Source organism: Symphalangus syndactylus, chromosome 16 (genome assembly GCF_028878055.3).
Source record: "Symphalangus syndactylus isolate Jambi chromosome 16, NHGRI_mSymSyn1-v2.1_pri, whole genome shotgun sequence".
In the NCBI taxonomy this organism is placed as follows: Eukaryota; Metazoa; Chordata; class Mammalia; order Primates; family Hylobatidae; genus Symphalangus; species Symphalangus syndactylus.
Window position 1 is genome coordinate 20,633,177 of NC_072438.2, and position 16,949 is coordinate 20,650,125.

Consider the following 16,949-nt stretch of genomic DNA (forward strand, 5'->3'; position numbering starts at 1 on the left):
GTACAGAGAGATTTTGGCAGGGATAGGAAGGATTTACAAGAAAAATAGCTGCAATAAGGAGTGTTTTTGAGCCACTGCTGCTGTCCCCTCTCCTCACCATTTCCACCTTTCCTGCCACTCTACAATGAGTTTTTAAAATGTATTTTTTAATTTTAATGGAATATATTAACTGATTTTATGACAGTCAAAACATTGTTAATAAACGAGACTATTTTAATGTAACGAATATATACATATATGCTATCTCATTTCAAAAATGGCATTGATGAGTTACAAAAATATAAATTATATGGCAAGAGAAAAAAAAACCTTATAATTAAGAAGTAAAATGAAGCAATAGAGAGCTTATGAGCAGAAATACATGCCCAAAGGTTTTTATTCATTCATAAAAATAGAATGCTGACTGAAATTGTATCTTAGAGCTTATCAGCATACAAAGCAAAAAGGCAATAGCTGCGTACTGTAATACTTTTTCTCTTTCTTGCTCCCGTTGCTAATCAATTATCAAGTCCTGCCAGTTTTAATTCTTGTAATGAATCCATACACATCTCTTCAGCTTCTCCACAACTGTCTGAGCACCAGCCAGTGATGTCTCTTGCTCAGCTTGTGACAACAGCCTCATCTGTATTTACAATGTAACATTCTGATCTAGCCACAACTTATTTACTTTCACTTAGTAAGCAGCAAGGCTTATTTAAGGATGCAAATCTAATCCTGTCTTTCCTTTGATTAAAATCCAATAGTACGTTCTTTTTGAATAGAGAATAAAAGCTTCCAAGGCTTTTGAAGTTCTGGTCCCACCTCTTTCCCAAACGTCTTTTTTTTTTTTTTTTTTACGTAGTTTTTCTCTTGTTGCTCAGGCTGGAGTGCAATGGCGAGATCTAGGCTCACCGCGACCTCCGCCTCCCAGGTTCAAGCGATTCTCCTGCTTCAGCCTCCTGCATAGCTGGGATTACAGGCATGGGCCACCATGCCTGGCTGATTTTTTTGAGACGGAGTCTCGCTCTGTCTCCCAGGCTGGAGTGCAGTGGTGCAATCTCGGCTCACTGCAAGCTCTGCCTCCCGGGTTCATGCCATTCTCCTGCCTGAGCCTCCCGAGTAGCTGGGACTACAGGCGCCCGACACTACGCCCGGCTAATTTGTTTGTATTTTTAGTAGAGACGGGGTTTCACCGTGTTAGCCAGGATGGTCTCGATCTCCTGATCTTGTGATCTGCCCGCCTCGGCCTCCCAAAGTGCTGAGATTACAGGCGTGAGGCACCGTGCCCGGCCTGATTTTGTATTTTTAGTAGAGACGGGGTTTCTCCATGTTGGTCAGGCTGGTCTCGAATTCCCGACCTCACGTGATCCGCCCGCCTCAGGCTCCCAAAATGCTGGGATTACAGGCGTGAGCCACCGTGCCCGGCCATTTCCCAAGTGTCTTAACCACCTCCTACTATCTCTCTAGCCTCCAGTCTTGTCTGTTAATACCTCAGCAGGGCCAAATTCTCTCTTCATAGAGGTATTTTCTGTGCTTAGAGTGTTTTTTCTCCATCCGCCTTCCAAATCCCAATACTCCCTACTCATCATGCCCATTTTGTCTCTAGCCTAAGGCCGTGAGGGGGGCCCCTGGGGGAAGGTCAGTTTTTCCAGGTTGTGCTCCCATAGCAGCACGCCTTCTCCCAGTGCATATCCTTCCACTGGCTTCTAAACTCCATTCATGCAGAGACCATACGGAGCTTTCTTCAGCACTGTAACCTCCTTATCTATCACATTACCTGACGTTTAGTGGGAGCTCAAACTCATGTTTGTTAAATGCATGAATGAATAAATGACTGAATGAATACATGAACACCTACGTGTCTTATTTCAAGAGTCATAAACTGTAAAGTGATTGGAGTGTAAATCTTTTGCTAGAGAAACACTTTGAAGAATTAGAAACTCAAGATCTAAAGAGGGGAGATTGCAGTCTTCTCCTTCTGGCATTCCCTTCATTTTTCTTCCTTCGGTGGTGCACTTGGACTGCAGCCATGAGTCTCTGGTGCCAATTTGTCTCACACTATGAACTGATGTGCTCCATAAACCACCCGTAATACGCTGGAATATGGCTCCTGGGCTTTCACGCGCACCGTGAGAACCTCCTGCTCTGCTTACATAGCTTCTTTATTATTTATTCAGAGTTATGGAGCCCCAGGTCAGGACAAGTCAGAGATTTGCTCTTCAGAGCCAGATATTTGACTCTGTTGCTACTTAAACACGCCATTTCTACCTGAGGTATCAGAGACTTTTACCACTGTATGTCTTATCTGCAACCACTGGGAGAGTATTTCCCATAAATCAATACAGCAAATACTTATAGAGTGCCTTATATAGATTCAGACTTCAGTGGGTCTATAGAGACTGTCTAGCCAAGCTTTCTTATTTTACAGAGATGATAACACAGCCCTGGTGAAAAACTGGGAGTTCTGCTCTCCAGTCCGTTAAATAATTCTCTATGCATGCAAGAAATATAAAAATAATGAAGGTGCTCTCCGTGTCTCAGATAGCTTACATATTGGCAAGGGAGGGGGCCAAACAAGTAAATTGGCAGCATTAACATATATTGACTGCCTAACAGTGATTGGCATGTAGTAGGGAGATAATAATGCTCTCTTAAATAAATGGACGATTACATGAATGAATTAGCTGATAAATCAAAAAGTCATATAGTATGATACTTCCGAGAGCTCTTTATATTTATGTGACTGTTCATTATTAACTGCCGCCCTCTATACATTAAGTTAATGAGAAGGAACAGTTTTTATAATGTGCTTACTATTGGATCCTCCGTGCCTCACACGGTACACAGAACGTAGAACAGTTCATGTTCATTATTTGTCGATTTCATAATTGAGGATTCACTTACTAAAATTAATTCGTGATACCAAAATCAATACTTATGGTGCTTTCACAGTCAGTCTCAGACATGCACAGGGGGTAAAATTTGAGTCTCCTGACACACAGTCCCAGTTTCTCAGCCAAGGTCAACAGAAGGTGACACTCTGCCTTCTTCTTTCAGCTCTCATACTATAGACAAGGGTTTTTCTCATCATCTACCTAGTGTCTGTGTTATGCAATTATGTGTGTTTTGTTGGTGATTTCTTTATATAAATAACTCCAAAGTGAGGTGCTGTCTAGTGTTCCTAAGTGCAAGAAGGCTGTAATGTGCCTTATGGAGAAAACATCACGCATTAGATTCATTTGATCAGGCATGTGTTACAGTGCTGTTGGCTGGGAGTTCAGTGTTAATGCAACAACAATACACAATTAGTAAAGTGTCTTTAAAGAAAATGCTCAGAAAACAAAGATTATATATTGATTGGTTGGTGAAAATCTTGTGACCAGAGGCTTGCAGAAACCTGACTCTGTATTTCCCCTAAAAGCAATGGTTCCGCATTCACGAATTCAGTGTTTGTGAATGTAACTACTGTTGATATTGAGAACTGGCTGTCTGTGCTTAGTAAGTACAAAAGAAAGGAAGGAAAGAAGGAAGTCTACCAGTGGCAAGATGAGCAGTACTTTGCGAGAAGACAGAAGACTTAAAATGTCATACACAATACCCGTGACCTACACCTACCTGATAATTACGGTCTTCCTTCAGTATCTTCCAAGGATTGTTTCCAGGGCAATCATTGGTAATAAAACCCTCGGATACTGAAGTATCTTATATAAATCATGTAATCTTTGCATATAATCGACACACATCCTTCTGTGTACTTTATGTCATCTCTAGGTTACTTATAAAACCTAATACAATGCAAAAATGCTATGTAAATAGTTGCCATATTGTATTGGTTTTTTATTTGTATTACTTTTTGTTGTTCTATTGTTTTCTTTCTTCTCCATATACCTTTGATCTGCTGTTGGTTAAATCTGCAAATCTGGACCCCGGGATACTGAGGGCTGACTGTTGCGCAGGGACAGCACCTAGGAAGGCATACCATCATGAGATGGTGGTAGCACTCTCCAGGAGTTCGTGCATACAGCAGAGTCCACACAAGTCATTAGGCAAACCACCTGCTACCCAAGTTCAAAGCTATGCTTTCCAGATTTGAGCTGTGTGATTTTAGGGAAGTTTAAATAATATAATAAACATAAAACATCCAGTGCCTGACATAAATTCAGCATGTAATAAATATTAGCTACTTTTTATTTTGTTTAATTTCAACTGATTTTTTTTTTTTTTTTTTTTTGAGACAGAATCTCATTCTGTCACCCAGGCTGGAGTGCAGTGGGACAATCAGAACTCACTGCAGTGTCAATCTCCTGGGATCAAGAAATTTGTAGAGACAGGGTCTCGCTGTGTTACCCAGGCTGGTCTCAAACTCCTGGGCTTAAGCCATCCTCCCTCCTTACCCTCTGCAAGTGCTGGCATTATAGGAATGAATCACGCTGCCTGGCCCTCAATTGATTTTTTTAAATCAGTGGTTTTACATTGTGGCTAAAAATTTTTGCTGAGGTACATTTCCCAATTTAAAAACCTAATTCTGCATCCAAATCCACTTTATGTTTGCATATGCCGTGAGGCTTTTTCTAATGGTCAGCACTCTTGATGTTAACCCAGCTTCTTATTTGCCATTTTGAAAATTGGTTCCCCTAAGGCTTCAGAACTACAAATAGTTTGATTTTCAGCCCACACAGATCTTGGCAGCATAGTGTCCCTCTTGATTGCTCTGTCCTTGGAAGATAAATGCAATTTTAGTGACTATTTGCCATTTTTTGATGTCAAGTAGTTTGACAACAAGGCAGTGATTCCAGAATTTTCTGCCACTTCATTTGAACCAAGAAATAACAGCTCCCTCCTTTTATTATTATTATTGTATTAATTTTTTAAAGGGGTGAAAAATCAAAGGAGAGAACCTTTGATTTTTTAAATTTAATTTAATTTTTATATTATTATTATTATTATTATTTTGAGACAGAGTCTTGCACTGTCACCCGGACTGGAGTGCAATGACGGGATCTCAACTCACTGCCATGGCGGGATCTCAGCTCACTGCAACCCCTGCCTCCCAGGTTCAAGCGATTCTCCCGCCTCAGCCTCCTGAGTAGCTGGGATTACAGGTACCCACCACCATGACTGGCTAATTTTTGTATTTTTAATAGAGACAGGGTTTCACTATGTTGGCCAGGCTGGTCTCGAACTCCTGACCTTGTGATCCGCCTGCCTCAGCCTCCCAAAGTGCTGGGACTATAGGCATGAGCCACCGCTCCCAGCCTTTAATTTTATTTGTAATTGACAAATAATAATTGCCTGCTTGCCATTAAAGAGCTGTATCTAAAAGTCATTTTTAGCTTTTCAGTTGTTTAGTCCTACAGAAACTGAAAAAAAAAAAAGAAGAAAGAAAAGTTTTCTCCCAGGTCAGAGATCATAGGTCACTGCTACTTTCCCACCTGAGAACTAATTCTAATTTCTCTCTAGTTTCCTTCACAAGCCACATGCTAGACTTGGGAAAACTAGGCATCTATAACAGAAAAGACGTCATGCTGGAGAGAATATGGGCACATCTTGCACATAGTAGATGACATATTTTTCACTTTGTGTGGGTAATATCTCTTTTGTAACTTTGCACTCATCTAGTATTAGATAATACATTGCTACTAATTTCAGTGAAGATGATTGGGCTTGCTTCTTTTGTTTTAAACAAACCCTCTAAAAAAAAGAAGTCAGCTCTCATTGTTTGGAGAGGCAAGAATGGGTTGACTACTAACAGCAGAATCCTCAGTGAGGATTCAATTTGGTTGCATATAACCATATAACAGTGTACTCAACACTCAGGCTGCGCGTGGTGGCTCACACCTATAATCCCAGCACTTTGAGAGGTCAAGGCATGTGGATCACTTGAGGTCAGGAGTTCAAGACCAGCCATGACCAACATGGTGAAACCCCATCTCTGCTAAAAATACAAAATTATCCAGGTGTGGTGGCACACACCTGAAATCCCAGCTATTTGGGAGGCTGAGGCAGGGGAAGAGCTTGAACCTGGGATGCGGAGGTTGCAGTGAGCTGAGACCGTGCCATTGCACTCCAGCCTGGACAACAAGCGTGAGACTCCTTCTCAAAAAAATAAAAAAATAAAAAAATAAATAAAGCTCAGTTTTTCTGTTAGGTAAAATGAGTCCAGAAACAGGCAGATCAGGCTAGTATGATGGCAAGTCAAAGGTATCGCAGAGATCCAAGCAACTTCTATCTGCCCCACTAATTTTAACAGGTGACTTTCATCATCAGTGTTGCTTCAGGGTCACAAAAATGATTTTTGCAATTGCACCTATTATCTCTGCACTACAGATAGCAGGAAGGAGAACATTCCTAGTGAGCAGAGCTTACCTCCCAGCTAAATAAATCAGATCTCTGTATTTACAACTTACCAGAGGCTCTACCTAATAATTTCCCCTTTGGTCTCATTGGCTATTCTTATAAGCAAGGAAGGCTAAAAAATGTAGGGAGTTGATATATATAAATAATTTAGCTGTCTGCTTTGCCGCCTCATATGGAAGTATTTGTAAACAACATGGAAAACAAGACATTGAGAAGCCAATAGATCTTTATTCCTTTGGAAGCTTTTCTGATTTGAGTCCTCTTCTAAAGACATAAACTGATAAAATGCTGAGTACAGTAAATATATGTATAAGCCAGACTCATTCCCATTACAGACTCAATCTTGATGGGATGGGGTTGGAAGCAATGGTGAGGGAGTGACTATACTATGGAGAGCTAGGAATTTCCTAGGTGAACCTGTTAGGAGGCTCCTTCTCTTGCCCTGCACCCACCTTGAAGTTTGTCTCAAGAGGAGGCTTTATTGAAGTTTTCATGAGGAGACTGGGATGGAAATGGAGGCTGCATGGTTTAGCCGACTAGGCTTCTATAACAATATACCATAGACTGGGTGACTTACACAACAGACATTTCTTTCTCACAGTCCTGGAGGCTAGAGGTGCCAGCAAACTCAGTGTTTGATGAAGGTGCTTCCTGGCTTGCAGCCAGCCACCTTCTTGATGTGTGGTTGCATGGTCTTTCTTCAGTGTTTGTGTGTAAAGCTGGAGAGAGATCTCTTTCTTCTTCTTATTCTTATAAGGGCACTAACTCCATCATGGGGTTCCCCCCCTCATGACCTAATCTAAATCTCATTACCTCCTATAGGTCCCATGTATCAGTCAGCATTCTCCAGAAAAACAGAATCAATAGTAAATAGATAGATAGATAGATATAGATAGATAGATAGATAGATAGATAGATAGATAGATGATAGATAGATAGATAGATACATACATACATACATACATATACACATACATACACACATAGATACATACATATTATAATATTATAGGAATTGGCTCAAATTATTATGGAGGCCAAAGAGTCCCACCATCTGACCTCTGCAAGCTGAAGAATCAGAAAAGCCAACAATACTATTCAGTGTGAGCCCAAAGGCCTGAGAAGCAGGAGAGCTGGTATCTGGTGGCAGGAGATGATGTCTCAGCTCAAACAGAAGCAAATTTGCCCTTTGTTCATCTTTTTATTCTATTCAGACTTCAACAGGTTGGATCACTCCTACTCACATTGGTAAGGGTGATCTTTTTTATTCAGTCTCCAGATTCAAATGCTAATTTTTTTCCAGAAACATCCAGAACTAATCCTTTAGTAGCTATTGGGGTATTCCTTAGTCCAGTCAAGTTGATGCATAAAATTAACTATCACATTTTGCCTCCAAATACTGTCACACTGGGTCTTAGGACTTCAACATATGAATTTTGGAAGGACACAAACATTTTACCTGTTAATAGAAATCAGATTTTTTTCAACATTTTTAAACTTTTATTTTAGGTTCAGGTGTACATGTGAAGGCTTGTTATTAATGTATAGGTAAACTTGTGTCACAAGGTTTTGTCATACAGATTATTTCATCATCCAGATATTAAGCCTGGTACCCAATAATTATTTTTCCTGCTCCTCTCCCTTCTCACACCCTCCACCCTAAAGTAGACTCCAGTGTCTGTTGTTCTTTTCTTTGCGTTCATGACTTCTCATCATTTGGCTCCCATTTACAAGTGAAAACATGCGTTATTTAGTTTTCTGTTCCTGTATTAATTTGCTAAGGATGATGGCCTCCAGCTCCACCCATGTCCCTGCAAAGGACATAACCTCATTCTTTTTTATGGCTGCATAGTATTCCAAGGTGTATATGCATCACATTTTCTGTATTCAATCTGTCATTGATGGACAGTTAGGTTGATTACATGTCTTTGCTATTGTGAACAGTGCTGCAATGAACATTTGCATGCATGTGTCTTTATGGTAGAATGATTTATATTCCTCTTGTTACAAAGAAAAGAGAATACTTGTACACTATTGGTAGAATTGTAAATTAGTTGAACTATTGTGGAAAGCAGTATGGTGATTCTTCAAAGAGCTAAAAAAGGAACTACCATTTTACCCATAAAACCAGATTTTATATGGAAAATTTTTTCTGAATTCTTTCTCTTTAGCCTCAACATTTTCTCCAAGTGTTCGATGCTCTTTCCAGAAAATCCTGTTTTCAGCTTCTCCAGCCACACTGGCTCTTCTTCCTCACACAATTCCAGTCTCCTGCAGAGCTCACTTGGCAATGCAGAAGTTAGTCAAAATTTCCCCAAATTGAAATTGCAGAGGAGGGTAGAGGAATTTGGGCCCACACTTTCTGATGGAACAGCATGGCCAGAGGTACCTGAGAGGACTTCTGAGAGACATGAGCCATACAGCAGCTTACCAGAAAAAGAGTTTTTTTAAAAAGTCTCAAGAGGAAGGCATGTTGAAAGAGACACAGGAGGTAGCAAAAATATGGCTCAAAAGGATCTTACAGCAATTAGCATGTTAATTCTTTGGTGAAAAAATAAACAGATATTGCCCCTCTTTCCTGTTCTCATAGAATTTCAGTCAAGGAGAATAAGCAGACAGTGTGTGTGTAATTACACAAATATGCTCTAAGATCCATGAGGACATCACTTTGTCTATTTTTGCTTACCATTGTGTCCCCCAAACTGGGAACTGTGCCAAGAACACAGGAACTCAAGAACTATTTATAGACTCAGAGAAGGGAGAGAGGGAGAAGGAATAAAGATGAAGCTTGACGATTACTAGGTCATATTTGAGAAGGGGCCCAGGAGGAAGATGAGATATTCACAGGAGCCTCTCGTGGTAGATGATATCTGTTCAAACCACTGAGAGAAGATTATGGCGGGATGATGGCAGAGACTCAGGGGATGATGGCGAGAGGCTGGAGATGGGGCAGGAGCTGGACCACCTAGGCCTTCTAGGCTCGCTCAAGATTTTTCACTTGGCTGTTCAATACTATGACTAATTGAGTCTTCCTCCTAACCCTCCATGTGCAATTTTTGGACTAAATTAACTGTTAAGTCTTTTTTGGTGTTAGCTTAGTATCATCCAATCTTTTAAGCAATCTTTCTGGGTCATTCCGGTTTGATTAGAATAAAAGTGCTCCCTATTCACAATAGCAAAGACATGGAATCAACCCAAATGCCCATCAATGCTAGATAGACTGGATAAAGAAAATGTGGCACATATACACCATGGAATACTATGCAGCCATAAAAAGCGATGAGATCATGTCCTTTGCAAAGACATGGATGGGTCTGGAAGCCATTATCCTCAGCAAACTGATGCACGAACAAAAAAAACAGACTCTGCATGTTCTCACTTATAAGTGGGAGCTGAACAATGAGAACACATGGACACATGGTGGGGAACAGCACACACTGGGGCCTCTTGGTGGATGGAGTCGGGGGAGGGAGAGTATTTGGAAAAATACTAATGCAGGTTGGGCTTAATACATGGGTGATGGGTTGATGGGTGCAGCACATCACCATGGCACACGTTTACCTATGTAACAAACCTGCATATCCTGTACGTGTACCCCAGAATTTAAAACAAAATAATTTAAAAAAAGAATAGAAGTGCTCCATCTCTCAGGTATTTTCCTCTTCTCCACATGTTTTTTCCCTGAAGGGCCCGTGAGGGAGAAAGCCTACATGACATAATCAACTGCGTATATGGGGTGGGAGGTGAGGTATACCCCTGGACTCTTTTGGTTTTTAGTACACAATGGTGGCCTGATTTCTCTGAAACTGTCCCTAACCTTCTCAGTCACCTAATCCTGCAGCCTCTTATGCTGCAGTCTGTAACTAGTAAATTTAGGGACCTATTTTTTTTTTAGCAACGCTTTTTCGGAGACCCAGCCAAGATAGCCCTGGTAGAACAAACTCCATCTAGGAGCCGCTGGATATGACTCCAGAGCCTGAGCTTCTAACAATGTCCTTCGTCATGGAGTCAATTCTTTCTGACAGAGCAGCTCTGCAACATGCCTAGCATTTCTCCACATACCACACATCCTCCTGGCAACTGCAGCCAGCTTAGATTCTCTTTGGCCTGCCCATGTTGTCAGCCTCTGTGGGAATGTGTCCAGCTTGTGAGCTCTCAGCCTTGAGGAAGTTTTATCCTTGAACCCCAGAATGAATGGAAAAGCAAGGTGGGCCACTATGTTGCACTATTTCAGGGAGAGACACATTTATAAATTATAATTTAAATTATGCACTTTGTGTTGGGCCATATGGAGATTCTGAAGTAAGAGCCTCTGGACCTCCTTGCTATACTCAGTGTATCTGCCACAATTTACACTCTCTGAGCCTGGGGATGAGAAGTGAGTAGTCACGTGTCTAAATGCATCCCTTGGGGGTCAAGCTTTCTTCTTGTTTCTTCTATGCACTCTTCCATGGAGTGACCCATCACCTCACAGGCAGATGGGGCATCCTCTGTAGCATCCTCCCTGGCTCCATTGTTAATACATGTTGAGAGGGAAAACAACGCGTTTCTCTTGTGCTCTGTGTCACATCTTTTTCTACCTACCCTTTTACTCTAGACATTGTTTCAGCAATCAGTTGCAGACAGGTTGATGTGCCTGATTGTGCCTTGCTTCTGCCACACTGTGTAAGTCTTGCCCCCAGGAGTTCTAAGCCTCTGTAGCTTGAGAATCCCCAGAAATGCACTCAAGCATTCTGAAGCATGCTCTACCCTGGAAGTGCTGGACAAAAATTTCCTACCCTTAGGGAAATTCATAATCAAAGGGATTGATAACCAGGGCATGAGGCTAATCAGGGGGTCTCCAGTGGGATTGAGCCTCAGCACCCACCCCCCATCAGATTGTGTGATCAATCTGAAAACATAGCTTTAAATTGGCTTTTCTTTCCCTTTCGCATATGCAGTCACACACTCCCTCTCTGGGGTCTCTTCCTAAAATAAACCCCCAACACCACATTTTTCTTGCCTTGGGCTCTTTTTGAAGGAACATAGGCTAAGATGGAGACCTAGAAGAACAAAAAAATCCATTTTCATGAAAATAATCTGACTTAAAACTATATAATTTTATTTCAAAAATTAGAGTATTATCTCAGTGTTTCTCCTAGTGTTTCTTTTACAATCAATACAAACTCCATGAAAGGTGGCATGGCATGTAGATAAGAGCATGGACACAAAATCCTGGCAGCCTCTTCCAATCCTGGCTCCTTAAATGCGGTGGCCTTGAACAGCTTATTTAATTTCTCCAAGCTTCAGTTTCTTCATATATATATATATATTATGTATACATATTATATATACTTACATATACATATTATATATACTTATATATTATATATTATATATGTATATAATATATATGTATACATATTACGTATACATATACATAATATATACATATATTATATATTATATATGCATATATATAATATATAATATATACTTTATTTCAATGAATCTTAAAACTTATCTTTTAACTGAGGCCCAGAAAATGAAAGCAAACTGCTCAAGGTCCCACAAGATCTCAGATCTCCTGTCCCCCAATCTAGTCCATAATTTTTCCCCAGACTGGCAGACATCAAAGAGATGAATTTTTTGTTCAACTTGTGCCCCACTAAAGATTCTCCCAAAGAACATTCTAAAGTGAAAATTCTAGGGTAACAATGGCAATATGACGGTCCTCTCTCTTTCAAGACTAGATATAAAATTATTTATTTATTAGCAGTCTGTAGTTAGAGTTTACAAGGTGTTTTTTGATATCCATCATCTCATTTTATCAACAAATAAACTCTGAAAAGAACATGGAATAAAAGTTTCTAGCTCCACTTAGTAGATTAATTCACTCATACACTAATTTATATATTCATTCACTTGTTTTTTAACTCATTTTCTGTCAATTATGTGCCTCACATTGTGATGGGCAATGAGAATATATAGATGAGCAAGCTATAGCCCTATCCTAAACATCTTCACAGTCTAGTGGAAAAAAATGAGCATGCAAACAGAAAAGAATGCAGTACTAGTTCTATGATTAAAGCAGCTATGGACTGTCTTGAGGATACAAAGAACGAGATAATCCTACATGGGGATAGAGTGAACAGGGAAAGGAATTATGCTCGCTCCAGCTTCAGCGATGAGAGCTTTTCGCTAGATAGCTAATAGATGCAGGGCATTCTTGACCAAGAGAACAGAGCACACAAAGCCATAGAGAGATGGAAAACCTATTATTCAGGAACCAAAAGTACTAGGGCATGTCTGATCATAGCGTGCAACACAAAGTAGGATATGAAAGAGGTGGAGGAGAAGAGAGGTTGAAGAGGTGAAGAACAAATTATAGTGGTTAATCTGTAACTGGTCAAAAGGAGATTCTAATGTGTATTACACAGGAAGATGCCACAACCTGATGTTCGTTTTACCAAGTTCACTCCAGTAGTATCAGAAAAAGTGGACTTGTGAGATAGAGGATAGTGGTAATAGGGCCAGTTAAGAAGCTGTTGCTGTCATTCAAGAGAGATGATGAAGGCATAACTTAAGGCAGAGCAAGGAGATAGGAAGAATACGGATGGTAGATATTTTAAAGAGGTGGAGTTGTTGGATCACCATCACTGACTGCATGTGAAAGATGATAAAAGGAATCATTCAGAATAACTCCCACATTTATTTCATAGATTACTGAGTGGATGGTGTTGCCATTGTTCTATATTGAGATGTTAAGAAGAAAACAGTAAGGAACAAAAGACAGTAAAGTACGGACATATTGACATTGAGTTATATAGAGAAATATGCACTTACTATTTGACTAGTTAGTCTACAGTTTAGTACAGTTAAGGAGTATGGTTAGAAGCCTGGATTGGTGGTTCATTACCAAATAGATGGTCATTGAAGACATTGAATAAGATGACATTGCTTAAGAAAGGTTTGCAGAGTAACAGTGAAGAGAACTGAGCTCAGAACTCTGAATGAATAAAGGTGGATAGAAGGAATAGACCCCATGAAAAGTTTAAGATGAAATATGCATAGAATCAGGTGGAACAAAAAATTAAATTTATCTGTGAAGGAAAGGAGAAGAGTGTTTCTTAATCTACCCAGGGACTTAGAGTCCCAGAAAGGCATTGGTGCTGCTGTGTTATGGGAGACTCAAGCATTTATATTGGCTATAGAGAAGAAGCCATTTTTCCAATTCCAAGGGAAATGTTAAGTTGGGTTCTGGTTTTACATCCCAGGAAATATTAGAAGAATGAAAAGGTGAGTTGAAACAAAGGAATGGAGAGGGCTTCATGTTTGTATTAGTCTCCCATGGTTGCCATAAGTTGGGTTGCTTAAAACAACAGAAAATTATTCTCTCATAGTTCTAGAGACTGTGTGTCTGGATCAAGGAGTAGGCAGGGCCGCTCTGCTTCTGAAGCCTGCAAAGAATCCTTCCTTGCCTCCTCTGGCTTCTGGTTGTTGCTGGAAATCCTCGACATTCCTTGACTTGTAGCTGCGTCACTACAATGCCTACCTCCATCTTCACACAACTGCCTTCCCGCTATGTACACTTCTGTGTCTCCAAATCTCCCTCTTCTTTAAGGACAGCAGTCATTGAATTTAGGGCCTATTCTAATTCAATTTCATCTCATCTCATGTTGGTTACCTCTGCAAAGACTTCATTTCCAAGTAAAATTGCATTCTTAGATGCTAGGTGTTAGGATTTCAACATCTTTTTTGGAAAGACAACAGCAGCACACAGAGTGGATGCATATGTATAGTTACTATTGCAGGGATTATGGCAGGAAATAAGAGGGTCCATGACTCACAGCCTATATGACCTCAGCAAACTGAAATATATGGTTTTCTAATGAGAGACTGAGGGAAGATGCAGACATACAAATTCCAATACACCATGAAAAGTATTTAGGTTGGTGCAAAAGTAATTGAGGTCTTTGTCATAAAAGTAATAGCAAAAGCTGCAATTACTTTTGCACTAACCTAATACTTTAGTAAGAGCCTGATCGTGGCATGCTGTGGGAACACAGGGGAGGGATTGAATAACTCAGCATAGACCAGAAGATGAAAAGGCTTCTCTAAATTCAAGGACAGCTGTCCTTAAAGAAGAGAATAAAAAACAGAACTTTAATCTAAAAAGGCGATTAAGACTCTATGCCCCACCAAAAGTGTGTGTGATTGGAGAATATTCCAGGCAGACAGAGCAATATGGGCAAAGGCATAGGGTGTAGAAAGGCCAGAGAAGTTCATCAACTGCCCACAATGCCACAACTAGCTGGGATAGGACTCTGTACTGTTTACTCCAAATTCCATCTTTCTCTCCCTCTGACACCCTGGAGAAACAGTGATGTTGAATCCTTGGCCCAAAGTGTTTATTTTTTGATAGAGTATCTCCTTACCTGTTGTCCCATTATCAATCCCCAAAGGCCTTGAGGTTTACTGAAATGCATAAGGTGGAAGTAATGATTAATGTATCCCAGGCCAAGAAGCTGCAGGAGCAGGGATTCCTGGCTCCTCACAGAGATTCCATTGTTCCTCTCTGAGACGGTGTCCCTCCCTCTCACGCCCTGACCACGGCTTCCCCAAGCAGAGTGTTTATGTGTTGAGCGCAACACTCCGTGGACTTCAGGGTCTAATGGGGTGTGAGAGGGGGCCTGGGGTTTTTCATCTTGTTTTCAGCTGTACAAACACCCCACACTTTCCCCTTCCACTCAGCGTTTAAGCTCAGGCCTGTTAAGATACCAGAGCTGCAAGGTGTTGGCAGGGACTCCACAAGTCGAAAGGGAGAGACCCAGCGCCTTCTACCCTAACACCAAAGACATTTACAGTGTTTATTTTCTCAGCGTTCACCTAAGCTCTCAGGTAAACATTTCACTGTTTGATATTTTGGAACTTCTCTACAGCTTTGTTAAAAGGGAGGAAGATGGGCACTATGTTGTCCAAAGCAAGTGGAACCTGCTTCTCCAAAATGCAATGAAAGCAAATGAATTAAGAGATTCTCCAACTTATCATGGATTTACTTTTCCTTTCTTTCTTTTTTGTTAACCTGTTAACATTGACTTAAGGCCTCTTCCTAACAAGTGTAACCTTTTAGAAATTCTTTGGGACTGACTGATTAGGAAGCAAAAATAGATTCAAAGGAAAAGAGAGGCGGGAAAAAGAAACCAGCAAATGCTGAGCTCCCCTTATGCATCACTGGCTGTGATGCAAACTTGTATTATTTCACTTAATTCTCACAATGACATGCAAGGTGAGTGCCATTTTCTTCTTACTACAGAATAGAAAATCAAAGATCACCTAAGGTTTCAGTCAAGGTCTTTCTAGCTCCAAAGCCCATCATGCTTTTTCTCTCTCTCCACCATGCTGATTTGTCATCAACCTTGCAAAAAAAAATTATAGAAAGAGAAAGAGATGTGTACATCACCATGAAATAACCATTATTTTGATCAAACGCTCACTATTTGCTATTCAGATATAAATGATTGCATGATTTAGCAAAAATAGCCAATAATCAGTATCATAAGAAATGGCTTCAAGTCCTAGCTTGGCCACTTAATATTGAAATTAATTATGGAATAAGCTATATTTACGGAGGTCAATTAAAAATCAGTGTTATGTTTTTTCATCACTGTATTGTCAATTCGTTTTTTGAGCTTTCTTCCATCCTCTGGCATGAAATCATAGGCAGATTCCAAACCATTTAAGTTATACTCAGGTATTATAGCAATCAGCTATTGCTAAAATAATGCTACATTATTTTACTACCTCACACCCAGTAGCTAAAAGTAATAATTATTTATTACTCTTAAGAACCTGTGGATTAGATGGAAGTTCACCGATATAGGCTGTTCTTGGTTTCAAGATGTAGTTTGTGTTCAAGTCTACTTTAGGTGCCTCTCATTTTCTTTTGGACAAGTGACTACTCAGGAAATTTTCTCATGATGATTGAAGGCAGACATACAGGTGAGGACAATGAAAATACAAGATCTCTCTTACCAACTAGGCTTGGAACTAGCCCTCAGATACTTCTGCTCACATTCCATTGGCCCAAATAAGTTACAGAGCTGAACTCAAAGGGTTGTGTGGAGACGGACCCACAGGTGACCCCAGTAATTCCTGCTTTCTGGTATTTACGCCTTTGTGTGAATAATCGCTTCCCCTTGAGTGTGAGCAAACACTCATGATAGACCAGTAGACCAATAAAAAGGTACAAACAAGGACCTATAACTTGTTTTTAGCCAACGGAATATGGCAAGGTGAGGGATGCCACTTCCGTGATTATACTACATTATACAGAACTTCGTTTTGCTGGTAAACTTACTCTTGAGATTCTCTTTCTAGACAACTTAGAAGCAGCGAGCAGCCAACTTGGGAGGCCCATATTGCAAGGAGATGAGGATGAATTCCATCTGACAGTCAGCAAGAAGCTAGGGCCATCAGCCCTTCAATTGCAAGAAGATGAATTCTGCCAACAATTCTGCCCAAGGGAAGGACATAACTTGGAAATGTTCCAAACTTTGGATGTACAGACATTCTCAATGGAGCCCTCTCTCTTTGCTGTGCTGTTATGAAGCATATCCTTCCGGGTTCTCCTT